General features: G+C 41.5%; 1 long non-coding RNA gene across 1 annotated transcript; it reads left to right on the top strand.

The window, feature by feature from the left end:
• The first annotated feature begins 4,035 nt into the window (after positions 1-4,035).
• Positions 4,036-6,135, top strand: LOC110974537 (uncharacterized). The gene is made up of 3 exons (XR_002597593.2): positions 4,036-4,610; positions 4,758-4,851; positions 5,297-6,135. It is a non-coding gene; the product is annotated as an uncharacterized LOC110974537 (long non-coding RNA).

Raw genomic sequence — 6,135 nt, 5'->3', positions numbered from 1 at the left:
GTTATATGCCAAAACTTATCTGCCCAAGGTAAATTGAAGTTTCACAGGTAAAGAATTATTTCCGTTCTGTCTTGTTATCGCATAAGTATCTTGGGGGAGGAAGGAACAGGTTCAACCGGCAAAACTGATTTAGTCAAAGGCTTTTATGTTCACATTAAAATATTATCCAAAGCCGTAGTGTCAAATTTAATCATTTTTCTTAACGCTATTTCACGATAAATGGGCCAGTCACACACACATTTCCCCCGTTCAAGAAAATGAAAAAAAATGACAGTTTTGCTGCAAGTCCACTAATTCTGAGAGTTTTAAGCAAGACCTTTTTTAATTCCATTCCTGCCCAATATTCCAAATATGTTTTCCTGTACTAAGTTCAACATTTCACTCGAGTTTGAACAGGGATTTAGTTTTGTGGCAATTGTATAACAAACTTACAAAAGTTTACCTGAGCCATATTAACCCAAATCCCCTGGGGTGTATGTAAAATCGTATTAAAATTGAAGGATTTGGGAGTGTTAAGGTTAAACAGAAGGACAAGTAGCCGAAGGATTGGAACAGGATTTCCATTCCCTGACGTAACTGGGGTACATTTGGCAAGGGGCCTCCGTCAGGGGCTCATTTTTCTGGATGTGGCATTTACTGGGTTCGGTCACTGTTGAAACACTGACGAAGTCGAAGTATCACGAGATCTTTTTCCTTCTTTAATTTTTGAGTAGAAAAGGGGCACACGGGGACACAGGCCACGAGGAGAGAGGGCGTGCTCTCATTCCACCCCCCCAACATACCCCACCCTTATTGCGCAAGCGCTTCCATTCTCAAGACTTCACCCGTTATCGTCTCGATATCCACACTGAGCAAAGGGGACCAGCGAGTCCAGAGACTGGCGCGCATTTTGATGCCCAATGCTGATAAAATAATGGTACATAAAGGTAAAGCAACCGTCTGATTTGCATAAGAAAGCACTTCTGAAAGCCATTCTAATAGCCACATCCTGCGTTCACCTGGGGTTCTGTCTTGCGTGCGTGCCAGTGTGCAGCTAGCTGAACACGTGGGTGTGAAACGTATTCGTTTTCTCGCGGGCAGGGATGACGAAGGACAGTTTAACACCGTCCAGGGTTGCAAAATGTTTTGAGGAAACTTGGCAGTTTATCCCCAGAGGTCTTCGCCATAATCCAGTGACAGTGTCGTGAATGTTTTCTTCAGGATTTCAGAAGAATATTGGGGCCGAAAGTTTCGAGGAGTGTTCTCTGAACGTAAGGTAGGTGTGGTTCATGATTGTACAAAGACTGTGCGGAGGCAAATTGTGCTTTCGGTGTTAACCGTACACGAGGGCCAAGGGCAGACCCAGAACCACTTTTTAGACCCCCTGGAAGGGGCAAGGTAACATTTCACTGTGTGTGATTTCCACATATTGCAGATGCAGCCCCTTTTAAAATTTTCATGGAGAATTTTTGGGGGGAGAAAAGGAAATGAACATTCCAAAACTCTGTAATGAAGGTTGATCTGTCCCTTGGATGCAAGCAATACTCGTAGCAATTTGCGTTTGAGACTTCACGGTCTTGACCAGTTTTTGTTCGTCTTGGTTCCCTGAATTGGTGGCAAACCCATGATTCCGGCCCAGACGGGAATTTACCCCTAAAATAGCTCATAATGTTCAAGGCCCCCCCTAAAGCTCCCCCACCAGGTTGCAGCACACAGGGGACTGGGATTTTAAGGCTAGCAGTTTCAGAGCTAGCAGTTGAAGAACGAGGTGTGGAAAGATTTTACTTTCATACCCCAACCAAAATCGGTTTAGAAGAGCAAAATCTTCAAAAATAACTATTCAGTTGTTCAGAATTACATATATGCGTGGTACAACCTCCATTATACGGAGGACCTTCCTCAGAAAATCTTTGTGCAGTACACAGAAAGAAGTTCTGTTTTGTGTTAGATGTTCTTGGCATATGTACAGTATGGTGACCCAAGTGTTCAAAAGTAGGCCTGTTGCCCAATTAGTCACCGGACTGAAGCCAGGTATTTAGATATAATGCTGAACACAACTGGATAGTTTTCAAAGACTTTGGGGTTCCTGACCAATTCTGGTGGACGTTTTTAAATAAAATCTTTCTGTAGGGGTGTGTTATGTCTGTTTTCAAAAAGCAAAAGACAACCACTACCCAGGATGATGGACTTGGACTTTTTGAAGTCTCAACATTTTGTTGGTGATGATCAACTCCAGCATTTTACAGCACATACAGAAGAATGTATGTTACTAATGCTCAGGGCAACAAGAACTATGTGTGAACAATCAAAGAAAATCCTTCATGTTGAAACAAGTTTCAAAGCAAATCCACATAATTCCTCACTCTAGGGAGTGTGTTATTTGTACCTTCTAAACAACTGCATGTAGTTTAAAGCTCCCATAAGCCTTCAGTATTTAGGGTAATGTTCAGTTAGCTTGCTTTTCATTGGTTGGTGTTATAATTGCAGTGTGTCCATTTTCATTTTGTTTCAGGGGACTGTTGGATGTAATGCCAGGCGGCTGAAATATGGGCGACCTTTGTAGAGACCAGGGGTACAAGATAGCATGTTCACTAAGGTGAGGTAACCATTTGTTGCAGCTGTGAACATGCACAAGACCCCTGGAACGAGAGTCATCAGGGCTGATGGAGGAGAAACATCTTTGGTGTGTTGTTCAAAAGTGCCACTAACGTCTCAAGTAGAGGCCAGGGGTACAAGATAGCATGTTCAGTAAGGTAAGGTAACCATTTGTTGCAGCTATGAACATGCACAAGACCCCTGGAATGCAAGATGTAGCACTGTTCAAGTGGAGTCGTTTCCTGGATTGTTCAGAGTGAGTCAACCAAGCTTTTTATTTTCTTATTCGGCAAGCAAACTTGAATTTTACATGCTTAAGTTATCATTATCTCAGTGATTGTTGGTAATTTTCCAATTATACAAGTCTCTTTTTTCATCATGACCTGTCAAAAACAGATAATGAACTTCACCGTACGTTACCGTACCAATGTCATCCGACATGAGGAATGTCCAATTTTTCAATTTGGACTAAGCATGGCTTGTATATCATGCTGCAAAATTGATAATGTTCTTCATTGAAACTACTTGTGTACATATGTGTTCAGTTTTTTCAACTGTATGATTCAAGTTTGCTTGAAGTTTGAAAACATTCTTTGTGATTGTGTGGGTTGGTGGTGGGTGTGTGGTGTGCTTGTGTGGGGTGGAGGTTTTCCTACAGGTCATCGGCTCAAATAGAGCATGTCATCGGCTCAAATTGAGCATGTTCTGTGAGACTTCTGTATAGGACTGTGGGATCATCTATATCCCGATGTCCTCAAGATGGATGATGGGATCTTTTATATCCCTATATCCCCAACACAAGACCAGCAGGACTATGGGATCTGTTATATTCCTATGTCCATCCAGAGGCTCACCTTCAAGTGCACCACTGTAGGGCATAGGTACTTCCCCTATAGGGACTTTTTTTTTAGAACATGACAGGGCTTTTTTGCTCTTAGTTCAGTTGGGATCTGTTATATCCCTCTGAAAACTCGAGACTATGGGATCTCCTATATCCCTATGTCGTTAGGGCTTAGGTGGGTGCGGCGATACCAATTAAAAATTGGGGCTCGCTCCAATTTGCGAGAAGTGCGGCGATGTAATTGGAGTTTGCTGGGGGGCCCCAATGCGAGACGTGCGGCAGAAACCCAGCACATGGCGAAAGGGGTCGGCAGTGCCTGCCGAGAGGCACGGACCCTAGCAGCGGCCCGGAAACCCCGCGGTTGTCGATGTTAAAGGTGCAGGTAGTTGCATCTCTGGGGTGTCTCTTCGGAGGCACTCCAATAGAGGTGTGGCCCTGTTATTAGAGTCGGCAAACGCTGCTACGTCCTTTCATCCCCCCGGGGGTGGGAGGGCGGCACGTGATGTAAGCTAGGGCACTCTCCTTCGGGAGGGCGGACCGGACAGTGGCAGTGTGGCGTGCCGTAAGGGGCTGCCCTCTGTCCAGCGATGGGCCCGATGATGCCGAAAGCGTGCGGGGCTGGTATCCTGGGACCTTCACGTGGTGGCCCTGTTTTCACTAACCTTACCAGGATGTTTATTGATTTATTTGCCTGCTCTCAAATTTATTTTTACTTTTACTCATGTCACATTTTTTCAAATTATTTCAACTGTTTTTAGCTTCATTTGAAATCCTTGAAGATACACCATTCAAATTTGGAACACTCTTCTCTTTTTGCAAAACTCTTTTTTCCATTAATTATAGTAAAATTGATTGATTATAGATTGACTATAGTAAAACATGCTTTAAGCCAAATTGTGTTTCCAAAACCTTGGGTTTGACACATTTCACAACCAATTTTCAACCCAATGAAATTCATATACAACAATGTGTCTCTGAAGATCACAGTGCAAAACTAAACAAAGAAAAGGAATTGTTTCAAACACGTGCCCCTTTCACATTTTTTCTTGATGTAACAAACATTTTCTTATGATTTATCCCAAGCCAAGTCCACCTGTTGATTTACTAGAAGAGAAAGATGACGGGAAACTCATGACCATCCAGGAAGATGTGTTGGTAGCAATGCTGAGGGCTATAGTACTGGATCTAATGGAAGGTAAATCCAATATACTCAGCCTCGATAGTCTCAAAATTCCATCCAGGACCGTACTTATCTTTTGTTACATTACATAATTCTCTCCTTTCACTAGATTTTCTTGATCTAATTTGTACCTCCATTTTTATTTGTGGTTTATCCTAATAGATCAGTGAACTGCCAGGCTCTTGAACAGATGAGATGGGACAACCAGCCAGCAACTGGTCAGGAAGCTGATGTCTGTGACAGTGTTTGAGTGAAGGTAAGGCTGTGAAAGGCATTTTGTATACCGAAAATTGGGGAGTTTGAAAGTGGATAAGACTCACTTGAGCTCCAGATATTGTTCCTTTAGTCTGGTTATGGCAGTGACAGATTATGACAGTGACAAGAGTCTTCAAGTTCCATCATGAGATTTATGTTTGACTTCCAGGGTAGTCCCAAACCAGGATCCTTGAAATGATCCTTTACCATCGAACCTCATGAATAAGAGATCCTTCAGACTTGGCAAATTAGCTTGTTGAATAGGAACCTTGTATTATCAGGAATAAAGGACGAAAAACAAAGGATTAAGACCTGGAAATTTTTATAAGCAAAATCTTGTATTAACTGTGCTCTTATTAACGAGGTACAACTGCACTTTGTAAAAATTTCTTTTCCCTTGCTTTTTCCGTCCATTATGTTAATTTTCTGTGCTCCTTTTTTTGTAGCGTCTGGTCTTGGTAGATGGCATGCCATTCTAGAGCATTTAGCAGCTGAAGAAACCTCTGGCAGCTGGAGTGATACAACCATACCATGATGTCCTTAACAGTCTTGAATACTAGCCACTTTTTAGTTTGTTATTGAGTGGAAATCATGTAACACGCATTGTGTTAACTTTGTATGTAGTTAACTTGTCCCACTGGGATACAATTCATTTTGCTCTGACGGCAACCATGGTAATATGTTGGCAAAGGAAGCTTATTTCAATCTTTATCAAGCTGGATTTAGTATTCAGATTTCCATCTTGCCAGTTTCTTACATGATTAACTACAGTACTTCTCATGGCTGTGATTCAATTCCTTTGGCTTTTATTTTCACAATAAATTAAGCACTTATTTTAAACTTGTTCTTGCTTGAAGACATGCCCTCATCCTTACATTGGCCTTTTCATCAGTGAATTGTTTGAAGATGTCATTTTTATATCCACTGATATTTATTAGTTGCATTATCTTTCCAGTTGATGGTGAAATTGGTAACTGTGTGAACTTCCGAACTAAATGCACATGTTGGTCTGCAGAAATGTTTGGTATTCTTAAAAGTTTGGCTTTTGATAAAATGCTGCCTGCAATGACTTCCAATTTGCTAACCCTCTTCCTCATTGCTATCTAGATTTCAACTTCAGTGTTCATATTTTAAAAACTTTGTTTCTGTGAAATCTTGAGTTTAGCGTACTACAGCAAATGGGATCAGAAACAAAACGTAATTTTTCAACAACTGAATGGACTTTGTTTACAATATTCAAATTGTGTATATATGGTCAATTCTGAAATAAATGTTTCATAAGGAA

This window comes from Acanthaster planci, linkage group LG15, assembly GCF_054643075.1.
Source record: "Acanthaster planci isolate LZ-2023a linkage group LG15, COTS_SCS, whole genome shotgun sequence".
In the NCBI taxonomy this organism is placed as follows: Eukaryota; Metazoa; Echinodermata; class Asteroidea; order Valvatida; family Acanthasteridae; genus Acanthaster; species Acanthaster planci.
This window is presented reverse-complemented; position numbering and strand designations above follow the sequence as displayed.